Source organism: Ranitomeya variabilis, chromosome 1 (genome assembly GCF_051348905.1).
Source record: "Ranitomeya variabilis isolate aRanVar5 chromosome 1, aRanVar5.hap1, whole genome shotgun sequence".
Lineage (NCBI taxonomy): Eukaryota > Metazoa > Chordata > Amphibia > Anura > Dendrobatidae > Ranitomeya > Ranitomeya variabilis.
In genome coordinates this window covers 572,080,410-572,095,290 of record NC_135232.1, presented here as the reverse complement: position 1 = coordinate 572,095,290, position 14,881 = coordinate 572,080,410, and positions in this window count along the sequence as shown.

Genomic DNA, 14,881 nt, shown 5'->3' with positions numbered 1-14,881 from the left:
GTAAAACACAGCGGAATACGCACAAAGAATTGACATGTTACGGAACATACAACACAGGGCAGACAAAATACGCCTGCGCCGGAGCCGCAGCGTGAAGACAAGAAGAGGACGTCATCGTAAGAAGATGGGAGGCCCCGGACCGGACCACGATGCCCATCGGACCGGACCGCAGCGGACCGCCCCTGGTTGAGTATAATATAACCTCTATTTCTCATCTTTCAGGATACATCAGGGGCTTATCTACAGCATTCCAGAATGCTGTAGATAAGCCCCTGATGCCGATGGGCTTAGTTCATCTTCCATTTTGTGGGTGACAGATTCCCTTTAAGAGCATAAAAATTAAAAATTTGAAAATTCCAACATTTTCAAGATTTTCTACAATTTTTTTTTCAAAAATAAACTCAAATAATATCAAATAAATGTTACCAATATCCTGAAGTACCATACTGTATATCTCGAGAAAACTTTCTCAAAATCAGTGGGATTCATTGAAGTGTTCCAGAGATATAACCACATAAATTGACAGTGGTCAGAACTATAAAATTTGGCCTGGTCAGGAAGGTGAAAACAGGCTTTGAGGTAAAGGGGTTAATGTATAGAAAATAATAAACCAATACACTCACTTTTCATTCACTTCCCCTGTGCGCGACATCCTCTTCTGAAGCCAGCAGCTGACTTCAGCATGCAAGTGACGGGAGCACATGACGTCAGCTGCTGACATCTGATTGGCTGGCAGCGTGTATTGGGTCTGCGTTTCTACATCCGAAGATGAACATCCAGCTGAGATATTTGCTGGTGTAGGCAGGCCCCTCAGCTGCTGGGCGCGGTTGCAGTGGTGACATCTGTGATGCGATATGTAACCCCTTCTCATTTACAGCACCATGGCATCAATGGTTCTTTAAAAATGTATACACTCACTGGCCACTTTATTAGGTACACCTGTCCAACTTCTTGTTAACACTTAATTTCTAATCAGCCAATCACATGGCGGCAACTCAGTGCATTTAGGCATGTAGACATGGTCAAGACAATCTCCTGCAGTTCAAACCGAGCATCAGTATGGGGAAGAAAGGTGATTTGAGTGCCTTTGAACGTGGCATGGTTGTTGGTGCCAGAAGGGCTGGTCTGAGTATTTCAGAAACTGCTGATCTACTGGGATTTTCACGCACAACCATCTCTAGGGTTTACAGAGAATGGTCCGAAAAAGAAAAAAAATCCAGTGAGCGGCAGTTCTGTGGGCAGAAATGCCTTGTTGATGCCAGAGGTCAGAGGAGAATGGGCAGACTGGTTCGAGCTGATAGAAAGGCAACAGTGACTCAAATCGCCACCCGTTACAACCAAGGTAGGCCTAAGAGCATCTCTGAACGCACAGTGCGTCGAACTTTGAGGCAGATGTGCTACAGCAGCAGAAGACCACACCGGGTACCACTCCTTTCAGCTAAGAACAGGAAACTGAGGCTACAATTTGTACAAGCTCATCGAAATTGGACAGTAGAAGATTGGAAAAACGTTGCTTGGTCTGATGAGTCTCGATTTCTGCTGCGACATTCGGATGGTAGGGTCAGAATTTGGCGTAAACAACATGAAAGCATGGATCCATCCTGCCTTGTATGGAGCATCTTTGGGATGTGCAGCCGACAAATCTGCGGCAACTGTGTGATGCCATCATGTCAATATGGACCAAAATCTCTGAGGAATGCTTCCAGCACCTTGTTGAATCTATGCCACGAAGAATTGAGGCAGTTCTGAAGGCAAAAGGGGGTCCAACCCGTTACTAGCATGGTGTACCTAATAAAGTGGCCGGTGAGTGTATATATATATATATATATATATATATATATATATATATATATATATATATATATTTATTTATATATATATATATATATATATATAAATATATATGAATTTGAATATAGGCCGTGCACGTATACATATATGTTTATATGTGAGTGTTTGAATATATACAGTATATGCATATGTATGTGTGTGTATATGCGTGTGTGTGTGCCCATGTGTATGTGCGTGCATACATATCTATCTATGTGTGCTGTGGTAAATTTGCTCACTCGGCTGCACACGGAGGTAGTCACGGAAACACTGACTTTTAGGATGCACTTGGTTTATTGGATAAAGCATAAACCACGGTTTCAGCATAAAATAAACAAGGCCCTCTGGGCAAAAACAGCAAAACAAAACAGTAGCACTAGGTACAGTCCTGGCATCAGTGGGGGATAGCCCTCTTAGAGTCAGCAATGTCCTGTAACAGGTACCTCATGCACAAACACTGTTCTGGAGTCTAACTCTCCAGACACTCACCAACCCAGACTGCCAGTTCAGCCATTTAAGCTCAGACCATGTGACTCCTCCATCATGTGACTGATCACATGATCATGACATCACACAGGTCCTGTCAGAACTCTGCAGGTGGAAATAAGGTGGACATCTTCCTATGCACTCTATAGATGTTCACAAAAAAACCAGCCCATGTACGCAACTGTAACTTAAAGGGAAACTGTCAGCAGGATTGTGCACAGTAACTTACACACACTGTCTGGTCATCACCATTATACTGATAAAATGATACCTTGGTTGACAAAATCCGTTTATAAAGATCTATTAGTTTACATTATGAATACCATCACATACTGAAAAAAAAAATCCTTCTGCAGGCAGGTGCCGGCCGTGGCACCTGCGCTGCAGCATAATCACAATGTGCTTGAGGTTATGCTGATAGTATAAAAATAAAGGGTCTCCGAGTCGGAACCCCACAGGTTGCCCCAGAGAACAAGCATATAATTAAACTCAAAACTGAAAATAAAGATTACACAACAACCACAAGACGGATTTCATCGTCAGGTGTAATTGTAATCAGTATAACGGCGCCGACCTGACACTGTCTGTAGTTACTGTGCACAATCTTGCTGATAGGTTCCCTTTAAAAACTTGATTCCAGCTCACAGATTAAGCAGTTTTACTCATGACTATATAAGTTAGGGTACTGTCACACAGTGGCACTTTGATCGCTACGACGGTACGATCCGTGACGTTCCAGCGATATCCATACGATATCACTGTATCTGACACGCAGCAGCGATCAGGGACCCTGCTGAGAATCGTACGTCGTAGCAGATCGTTTGGAACTTTCTTTCGTCGCTGGATCTCCCGCTGTCATCGCTGGATCATTGTGTGTGACAGCGATCAAGCGATGCGTTCGCTTGTAACCAGGGTAAACATTGGGTTACTAAGCGCAGGGCCGCGCTTAGTAACCCGATGTTTACCGTGGTTACTAGCGAAAAAGTAAAAAAAACAAACAGTACATACTCACATTCCGGTGTCTGTCCCTCGGCGTTCTGCTTCTCTGCACTCCTCCTGCATCCTGTGTAAGTGCCGGCCGGCCGGAAAGCGAGCACAGTGGTGACGTCACCGCTGTGCTTTCCGGCTGGCAGACACAGTGCAGAGAAGTAGAATGCCGGGGGACAGACACCGGAATGTAAGTATGTACTGTTTGTTTTTTTTTACTTTTACGCTGGTAACCACGGTAAACATCGGGTTACTAAGCGCGGCCCTGCGCTTAGTAACCCGATGTTTACCCTGGTTACCCGGGGACTTCGGCATCGTTGGTCGCTGGAGAGCTGACTGTGTGACAGCTCCCCAGCGACCACACAACCACTTACCAACGATCACGGCCAGGTCGTATCGCTGGTCGTGATCGTTGGTAAATCGTTTAGTGTGACAGTACCCTAAGTCATGAGTAAGACTGCTTAATGCAATCGAAACACATCGACTGGGTCATGTCGACCATGTACATTTTTCTTTTGTATGCACTATATTTTCTTTTGAAAAAGAAAAAGGAAAATCCAGTCCTGTTGAGCTGGACTCCAATTTTTCTAGGCTCCCCTTAACCCTCACAACACATAGTGTGCTAGAGGAAAATATTCTGGTTTCACATCACTGATGTCATTAGGCTTAGTGAGACATATCTCCCCTCCATTACTTTACTAGTAACTTCATCACAGTGTGTATATTATACATTTTGATTAATAAACCAGCAGATTATGGGAAATGCAAAAAACCAACACCTGGATATTTAACACTTGGTTAGGGCAGTATTTGGATATTGTAGATAATGAAAAAAGCATAGTTCATAGGAAAAAGTTCTTAGATAAAAGAACCACAGGACAGGATGTTACTCATCAGTATTACCAAATCTTAGATTATGCAGGTGCACATCTGTGGCTAGATGCAGATGTAGATGTATGTATCCGAATGAGCTGTGTATGAAGTCCATGACATAAAAGTCCATTATATAAAATTAAAAGGTTCAATGATTCACACTTTGTGCATGTACATAAAAAGTTGGTTTACAATACTTTCCTCACATTTTAATGAGGAAAAACTGCAGCCATTGCATTTTTGTCACTGTTTCCTTTTGACTTGAATAAGCAAAACCACTAGTCTGTGAAAACAGCAGCAGTTAGCAATTTTGAAAGAGAACGTTCAAAACATATCTGTTAGATGTAATTACCGTAATGTAAAATATACAAAAGAACCAGTATCAATAGCAATCTCTCAGTAGGAGTAACCCTATTAAGTCGTCTATATGAGCAGGTAGGTCATAGAAACTTGAATAAAATGAAACCTTGATACCAACAATACAATGTCTTATTCCAGAAAAATCCAAATTTTTCTTAATTTGTAAATGATCTGTCAAGATCTATGGGCTGGACACAGATCTCTTTGAGAATCTGCCTCCAGAGCTTATTGTAAAAGAAAGGAGGTCTGACGAGCATGACTTATGGAGAGCAGGAGAGCAGGCTTACAGTCATTACTTTGCTGGTGTTTATAACCAGGCAGTGCAAACTGAAGAAGGGGCATTTTCACACAGTTGGGTGCAGTAATTATTTGTATGGGTAGCATTAAAAGCTTTCCACTTTGCTGAATGAAGAAGCAGTAGCTTTTTATAAGCTGTCCAAAAATTACCGATGAAATTAGGGAGAGAAAAACACCTGTACTGTTATGAAAGTGAAGAAGTAGTGAAAAAAGTATGCAAATCAAAAAAGGATTAGACAATTACAAAGACTTTTTATCAAACTAGCCAAAAATGATCTCCTTTTCTGAAGACAAAACTGCTATGGCTTGATGAGAAGTATGTGGAGTGCCCTCCAGGGCATAAGGGCACTCGGTACCGAGTCCGGTCATCATTAAAGGGGTGGTCACGGTGGCAGCGATCCGGTCCGTGGCCCTGGGAGTCCAAATTAAAGGGAATGTCTTTAAAGGGGTTATTAGAAACAAGAATGTTTGTGACGCCACCTGTGGTATTCGGTCAGGGGTGACTGATGCTGCTTTAAGGGGTCCTCTGGGGAGTGATGACACTGCAGCAAGGATGGTATGGCTTCCCACAGGTGAAGCTGGGTCCCCAGGGTTCCCGATGTAATTGGCAAAGATAGTGTGGTGCCAGAATTACTTAGAGGACACAAAGTTGCAGTCTCTTTACTGTGTTTTACTGGTGGTTTATGGCCACAGTCCAGGGTACCAGCAACAGGTGACGGTGGAGTCCAGGCAGCCTGGAAACGAGTTAGATTGGGAGCCTTCCACTATGCGCTTCAAGTTGTCTTCATAGGTCTTGGAGAAGACAATGACATCATCCAGGTACAACAGAATGGTTTCAAAGTTCTTGTGCCCAAGACAACACTCCATCATCCTCTGGAAAGTCCCTGGTGCGTTGCACAATTCGAACGGCATGTAGTTGAATTCGGAGAGGCCCATTGGCGTCATGAAGGCAGCCTTCTCTTTGTCCACCTCTGCCACGGGAACCTGCCAATACCCACTAGGGAGATCTAATGTAGAGAAATAGCAGATTTTAAGGCAGCTAATGACTCTTCAATTGTGGGCATCCTTATGTGTAAGGCGGTTTATATGCCTGTAGTCAACACACATCCTCATTGTTCGGTAACCAAAGAAAAACAGCAGCAGCACAGCCAAATGTCCGGAGATATTCACGGTGCTCAGCACTGAAGCATTAGGAAGTCCGCAGCCAGGGCAGAGGTGCACGCGTGGAGTAAAGTATCAATCATGTGGAAGAAGAAACAATTAACGCGGCAGCACTCACCGATCCTTTTAGTTCAAGTGTCCTTTATTGAAACACGCAACAAGGCATCTTCACGGCTCGTGGGAGTAGAAGGAGTGAGGAGTGTGACGGGCGAGACGACGGCCGTTTCGCGCTACACCGAGCGCTTCTACGGGTCCATGTCAGAGAGGAAGTGACGCCAGGATAAGTAGGACATGGACCCGTAGAAGCGCTCGGTGTAGCGCGAAACGGCCGTCGTCTCGCCCGTCACACTCCTCACTCCTTCTACTCCCCCGAGCCTTGAAGATGCCTTTTTGCGTGTTTCAATAAAGGACACTTGAACTAAAAGGATCGGTGAGTGCTGCCGCGTTTATTGTTTCTTCTTCCACATGACACATCCTCATTGTACCATCTTTCTTTCTAACGAGGACTAATGGAGCTGCCCAGTGGCTACAACTGTCTCTGATTACTCCAGCCTCCTTCATCTCTCGTAACATACTCTTGACACATTGGTAGTGAGCTGGAGGTACAGGCTGATACCTCTCTTTAATGGGCGGGTGATCTCCAGTGGGGATATAATGTTGAACCCCTTTTACCTGCCCAAAATCTAGTAGGTGTTTGCTGAATACCCGCTCATACTCATGGACCACCCGGTAAGCCCAACGTTTTTGGTGTGAAGGGGTAGAGTCAGTGCCCACGTGTAACTTCTGGCACCAATCCTCCATCTGTCTTGCAGAGCCATTGTCCTCCACCTGGTCGGACGGGACCAAGGGTTCTGTTGCTCGTATTGTATTATCACTAACAGTGAACAGTTTAGCAAGTGTGACATATCTGGGTAAATGAACCTCTTTCTCCCCACAATTAAGTACATGTACTGGTACCCTCCCCATGTGGACATCAACCACCCCTCTGGCTGTCAGGATGGTGGGCCTATTATCTGTATATATAGGTTCTACCAGGGTCTGGTAGTCTTTACCTCTTTTGCCTTTTGCTGCCTGACACCAGATTAACATTTCACTCCTGAGGGGTATTGCAATGGTGATCGGCTCACTCACCGTGACATGGCCAACTTCTCCACCAGATAGTTCTACCTTTTGTCTCTGCATCAAGGCTCTGATTTCTTTTTGCAGGACATGCTGCTCACTGGAACCAGAAGTTTTGCTCACCCGTTGTAACAAGACAATAACCTCGGCAAGACAGTTTTCTATGACAGTACCGAAGGTCATCATTGGTTTACATTCTCGTCAATAACCGGTTTTTGGGCTGTCAATTCTACCCACTCCACCTTAATGGTCACCTCCTTATTCCCCACTTGTGGCAAAGGCTGACCATTGCTGGCCACTATTGTCAAATCACTATCTGGGCCACGGGTATGTCTGAGTGAGCCCAGTACCTTTTGTAAAGAATGTAAGGCATATTCGTCACCTGAGAGCCGGTCTCCAGTAAAGCGTTCATCGGGATGCCGTCAATCACAGCTGGGAGGACCGGTCGTCCTCCGACGTTCATGGCTCGCCAGCTTTGTGGGCATGGTCATCCTACTCCTGGGAGATGACCCTCTGCCCCAGGGGTGGCTCGTTTAAATGGCAGAATCTCGCAATGTGTCCAGCCTGGTTGCAGTGGCGACAAATGGGTCATCCATCCTGATGATAGCGGTCTTTGTCTCTTCCTCTGAATGGTGGGATCCTATTCTGTTGACACCAGGGGACATCATATGGATTGGAAGCCAGCTGGATCTTTTCCTTCCGAGACTCCTGTAGGGACTTCATGGTTTTGGCTAGTGCAGCTACGCTTTTGGTCAGTTCCTGGACCTGGAAGCGCAATCCTGCAGAGGGGTCATCGTCCAGAGTCAGAGCATCAGCCTCAAGGGGGGGTCTGTTCAAAGGATGCCACTTCCTGGTGATACATACTTCTTGGGGGTGCTGTGCAGGTGGGAAGTGGTTCATGTAGCACCCAAATGGCCCTACCTTTGAAGTGTACAAAGTGAAGGTCAGGGTTTTGCAGGGCCAGGGTGCACAGCTGTCTCCCGTGGGTGCTGTGTCCCCCAATAAACTTATCCTTTACTAATTTGTCCCCATCCTGCACGCTGTTCGAGTCAACCTGCTTAATGGCCCACAGTGCCCCCTGGAGATTAAGGGCATAGTCCTATGTGCTATCCTGTGCCACTTGTTTGCACCCTAAAAACCTCATCTTGATTTCTGCAGCAGTGCGGGTGTCAAAAGTGTTTTTCAATTTGGTTAATATCTGCTCCACAGTTCATTTTTCAATATCTGGCCAGGATTATACTTCCCTTTGTGCTACTCCAATTAATTGACCAGTTAGAATGCTGACCTTTCGATATTTTGTCAGGGAGTATACTTCAATTAGGCTGCAGAGTCTTTCTTTAAAGTCTCTCAGCGTGTGGGGCTCCCCTGAATATTGTGGCATCCAGGCTGCTCCGGTATATAGGGCATGGATAACGGCATTATTTGGGCTGTAGCTGCTGCTGGGTGCTAGCCACCTGTGGGGCCTTGTGGCATCATGAAGCCTGCAGCTGCGACCTCCGCTGGATCTCCTCTTGGTTCAAAATTGTCCCATTCCTCGTGCTAACCTCAAGCAGGCCTGGCGTCCCTTCACTGGAGTTTGCAGTGGTTCCTCCTGTGCTCGGTAAGATGATCCTCCCAGTTCTCCGTACGGGGCTTTTGGCTTCTTCACTCATGTTCCTCTCAGCACGGAGCGCCTCTTCCTCTCCGCGCTCTTTTTTTTAGCTTCCCATGAAGGCACTCCCCCTTCTTCTCCTCGTGCTCCACGTGGTGCGGCAATGGCGGCTTACAGACAAAATTAGTGAAGTCTATGGCACACAGTACCCGGCAATGCCAGGGCACAAATCCTGTTTGTGACGCCAAGTTGGAGCGCCCACCAGGGCCTAGGGGTACTCAATACCGGATACAGTCATCATTAATTGGGTGGTCACAGTGGCAGCAACCCAGTCTGTGGCTCTGGGAGTCCAAATTAAAGGGAATGTCTGTTAGGGGTCAAGTTCCTGCCTCTGCACAGGGTGAATCTCAAACCATCTCCTCTGCGGTCTCCCATTCTTCTCCAGCCACAATGGAGCCTGCTCAGTAGAGACGTTGGTCCCAGCGTCTGGCTCAGCCTGATACTGTGCAGATGGTTTCTGCTGCTTTCCCAGGCTCAGCCATTGTAGCCAGTACTGGTTAGTGGCAAGCAGACGTCTCTGGGACTAAGTTCTGCTTTTTCCCTTCTGAGCATGCCCAAGGTAAGACCTCTCATTGGAGGTCAGGGGTCACATGCTCAGGTACTGCTGCAGTTCCCAATGGTCCTCTAAGAAGGTCCTGAAGTTGCTCTAGTATTGTAGCAGCATCCATTGGTCCTCTAGGAAGGTCCTGAAGCTGCTGCAGCTATAAAAGGTTTGCATGGCCGCACGGCCATGCGCTAATATCACTTCATATTATGAGCTTGCTATTTGTGGTCGTGCCTGTGTGTGGATAGGGTTTGGCTGAAATAAGCCCCTAGAAAACCAGTACTTCTGGTGAGGAGTTTGTATATATGTATTTATGGCCTCGGCTGAAATAAGCCCCTAGAATACTGGCACCTCCACTGAGGAGTTTGTATGTATGTATTCAGGGCTGGCTAATAGCCACTAGAATTCTGGATCCACTGGAGAAGAGTGTTTGTATGCTTCTCTGCCATCAGCTCAGCAGTTAGCCGTGTTCCTCTGTGATGCTAACAGGGCACAGCGTGTTCTTTTCAGTGCGACTCAGTGAAGTAACTGAGTTCACTTATACCGCCATATAGTGCCATCATCTTCTTGCAGCAGGTTCTCTCCTGCACGGTGGACCACGGGCTGCAAATGCACAAATTATAACATATATATTAACTTGGTGTGTTCCGCCAGTCCTTACATAATACTAGCACCAGGGTCTAGCTAGAAAATGGCCGACTATCAGCGTCTACAGCGGTACATCCAGCAGCTGGAGGGTAGGTTGGCGGCTCTTGAGCGCATAACCTCAGCTGTGGATGTTACTGCAGTCGCTGTTCAGGCTGCTATTGTAGCTGCAACCAGTTTGTCCTCTGCCACCTCTGCTCCAACTTTATCCTGTCTCCCGCTACCAGACAAGTTTGCTGGTGACAGTAAGCTATGTCGGGGATTCGTGAGCCAGTGCACCATACATCTAGAGCTTCTGGCTGCACGTTTTCCTATGGAACGGGCTAAGGTGGGATTTATCATATCCCTTTTGTCGGGCAGGGCATTGGAATGGGCTACGCTGCTGTGGGAGCGTGATGATTGTGTGGTGCAGAGTGCTCCTCGCTTTCTGGACACTTTGAAACAGGTCTTTTTAAGACCTCGTGTCACCCACGATACAGCACTCCAACTGTTGGCAATTACACAGGGTTCATCCATGGTCAGCCAGTTCGTCGTCCAATTCTGGACTCTGGCATCAGAGCTGGAGTGGCCAGATAAAGTCCTTATTCCGGTGTTCTGGAAAGGACTGGCAGACCATGTGAAGGACGCCTTGGCTATCAGGGAGATTCCTATCACACTGGAGGAGCTTATTACAATCTCTACCCGCATCGGCCACCGTTTTAACGAGTGGAGGTTAGTGCGGACCCAGTGTAGGCAGAGGTTCCAGTTGGCTCCTACCTTCGCCAGCCCTCTGGAATCTCCTGTTCAGGCATCCGACGCCCATGAGGACATGAAAGTTTCTCGAGCAGGACCTAAGTCTTGGGCCGCTTGAGTGCCCGTGGTTTGTAATATTTGCCAACAGTTAGGACATTATGCCAATAGATGTCCTCAGCGGTCGGAAAACGATCGCGTCTAGTAACCATTGGAGGAGGTTCACTAGACACAGTGGCATTTTCCTCCAAGTTGTCCTTAAAAGGGACAATCTCTTTAGGCTCGTCCACTCTAACAGTTGTGCTTTGTGTGGAATCTGGAGCAGAGGGGAATTTCATGTCCTCTGCCTTCACTCAGCGCCACGCAATACCCTTGGTGATGCTCGCCAAACCGGTGACTGTTCGAGTGGTGAATGGGTCGACACTGCCCTCACAAATCACACATCAGACCAGCCCTTTCTCATTATCTATGTCCCCTTCCCATAAGGAGATTATCTCCCTTCTTATCATTCCCGGGGGAATAGACGAGATTCTGCTAGCAATACCTTGGCTCCTTTTCCACTCCCCACATATTGAGTGGACCACAGGAAGGATATTGGGTTGGAGTGAATCTTGTAAGGGCAGATGTGTGAGGGAGTCTGTTCAGGTTTCCAATACAGAGATACCCGCTGATCTTACTTCCCTTCCCAAGGGCTATTGGTCCTATGCAGACGTGTTCTCCAAGAAGGCTGGGGAGACCCTTTCGCCTTTCATCCCACATGACTGTCCTATTGACCTCATGCCTGGAGCTGAACCTCCTCGGTGACAGGTCTATCCCCTCTCTCTCCCAGAGATGGAGGCTATGTCCCAATACATCCAGGAGAATTTGGCAAGAGGGTTCATTAGAAAGTCAGTGTCACCTGCAGGGGCGGGGTTCTTCTTCATGCAGAAGAAGAACAGAGAACTACGTCCATGCATAGATTACAGGGGTCTCAACGCCATCACCGTCAAGAATAAGTACCCGTTGCCCTTGATATCTGAGCTCTTCGATAGGCTACGGGGAGCAAGGGTATTTACCAAATTAGATCTGCGGGGTGCTTATAACCTGATTCGCATCCGTGAGGCGGATGAATGGAAGACGGCTTTTAATACCAGGGATGGGCATTATGAATATCTGGTGATGTCCTTAGGGCTCTGTAATGCCCCAGCTGTTTCCAAGACTTTTTGAATGACATCTTCCAGGATACGCTCTCCACCTCGGTCATAGTCTATCTGGATGATATACTCATCTACTCTCCAGATATTGACTCCCACCGGAGAGAAGTTTGCAAGGTCTTCTACCTCTTACGGGCAAATTCTCTTTATGCCAAGTTGGAGAAATGTGTGTTTGAGCAGGAGTCCTTGCCTTTCCTGGGCTATATCATCTCCGCCCAGGGATTGGCTATGGATCCTACCAAACTACAGGCTGTGATGGACTGGCAGGAACCTCATTCTCTCAAAGCGGTGCAGCGTTTTATGGGGTTCATTAATTATTACCGTCAGTTCATTCCGCACTTCTCGACTTTGGTAGCTCCCTTGGTAGCCCTCACCAAGAAGGGAGCAAATCCCAAATTGTGGTCGGAGGAAGTCTCCAAGGCCTTCCTCTCTATAAAATCTAATTTTGCTCGCACTCCCATCCTACATCGCCCCGATGTAGATAAGCCGTTCATAATGGAGGTGGATGCCTCATCTGTTGGTCCTGGTGCAGTCCTCTTCCAAAAGGATGCTCAAGGTCGGAAGCATTCCTGCTTCTTCTTTTCCAAGAACTTCACACCAGCAGAGAGGAATTATTCCATCGGGGACAGGAAGTTGCTAGCTATGAGGTTGGCTTTCTCTGAGTGGAGACACCTCCTGGAAGGGGCTCGCTTTCTCTTCCAAGTCTTCACCGACCACAAAAATTTGGTGTACTTAAAAACAGCTCAGCGGCTAAATTCTCGCCAGGCCAGATGGTCCTTATTCTTCTCCCGGTTCCATTTCCCCCTCCATTATCTCTCTGGGGAGAATAACATTCGTGCTAACACATTCTATCGCTCCTTTGTGTCTTCTGAAGAGGAGGAAGAGGAGCCTCGGCTTATTGTTCCTTCTGAGAGCCTGAGAACCGTTGCTCTGGTTTCGCTAGAGTTGGTGCCCCCGGGCAAGACTTTTGTATCTACTAATTTGCAACTGGAGGTTCTCTATTGGGCTCATTCATCCAGGGTGTGTGGACATTTTGGGACCAAGAGGACATCTGAGCTGTTGGCAAGGACGTACTGGTGGCCGCATATGTCCGTGACGTCAGACACTATGTTCGGGCATGTGTCTCCTGTGCCAAAAATAAGTCTCCTCGACAACGGCTGGCTGGGTTACTTTATCCTCTGAGAGATGGCTGGGATGGACTTTGTGGTGGGCTTACCCAAGACTCGTGGTTGCACCATCATTTGGGTAATCACCGACCATTTCTCTAAAATGGTGCACCTGGTGCCGCTTCCACGGTTAGCTTCTGCACGGGCATTGGCAGCATTGTTTATAAGACACATTTTCCACCTACATGGTATGCCAGACAAAGTTGTCAGTAACCGGGGTCCCCAGTTTGCATCTTGGTTCTGGAGAGAGCTTTGTCGTTTACTCAGCATTGAGTTAAATCTCTCTTCAGCATATCATCCCAAGACGAAAGGATTGGTAGAGGACCCATCAGACCTTGGTCACATATTTGCAACATTTCGTTTCTGCCAGGCAGGATGACTGGGCATCCTTGCTACCGTGGGCGGAGTTTGCACTTAACAACGCCGTAGCCGACTCCACTGGTCAGACTCCATTCCTCCTTAATTATGGTCAGCATCCGCGGGTTCCTGTGCCCATGCCCGTGTCTTCCGCCGACTGCAGGGTGGCAGACTTGGCTGTGGAGGCACGGGACATTTGGGACCGCACTCAGGATGCCTTCTGGGCCTCCAAGGAGAGAATGAGGTTCTCTGCCAATGCACATCAGGGCCCCACTCCGACCTTTGCTCCTGGCGACTTAGTGTCGCTCTCCGCCCGTAACATCAGGCTGCGAGTTGAGTGCACTAAGTTTGTTTCTCACTACTTGGGACCTTTCAAGGTTCTGGAACAGGTTAACCCTGTGGTCTACCGTCTGGCCCTTCCTCCACAACTAGGTATCACCGACACCTTTCATGTGTCCCTCTTAAAGCCCGTGCAGATGTCCGGGTTTTCTGAGTCATCTGCCGGGACATCGAGTTAATCTTCGGACGATTACGAGGTGAATGCTATTTTGGGGTGCAAGGTGGTACGTGGGAAAAAATTTTATTTGGTGGACTGGAGGGGTTATGGCCCAGAGGACAGGTCCTGGGAGCCTGTTGAGAATATTCAAGCTCTGCTGCTCATTGCTGCCTTCGAGCGTAGCGAGGCCCAAGGAGGGGGGTAATGTTAGGGGTCGAGTTCCCGCCTCTGCACAGGGGGAATCTCAAACCATCTCCTCTGCTGTATCCCATTCTTCTCCAGCCACATTGGAGCCTGCTCAGCGGAGACGTCGATCCCAGCGTCTGGCTCAGCCTGATACTGTGCGAATGGTCTTCTGCTTTCCCATGCTCAGCCATTGTAGCCAGTACTGCTCAGCGGCGAGCAGACGTCTTTGGGACTAAGTCCTGCTTTTTCACTTCTGAGCATGCCAAGGTAAGACCTCTCATTGGAGGTCAGGGGTCACATGCTCAGGTACTGCTGCAGTTCAGCCTTTTCTTTAGTTAAAACTTAACACTTTATTAAACATTAGTAAAAAGGACTACAATCAGCTTATTAATAAATTGCATCATAACTGCACCAAAACATAATGAAAACACCAAGGGGGAGTGCCTACCCCTATACTGGCCTGACTGTACCTGCCTACCAGTGGAGGTTGGCACCCTAAATCCTGCGCACTGGCACCCCCACTCGTTGACGGCTCTCCCTGCTCACCCTATAGGGCCCTATACGTAGTGACAGGGAGTGAAGTGGAGGATGAAAAGTAGGTGAGAAAGAGGAGAGATGTATATGTGCAATCTTTCTGACTAGTAGTTTGTCTTTCTTTAAACCGTTGAAGGAGCAACTGTTCTTGACCAGCTGACTAGACTGAATAGCGGAATATTCTTGTATAGATGTTATATTGTGGATAGTCTACCTAGTACTATTGATGTTCAGCTATAAATTCAGTAAGTCTTAATGTATGCAGAC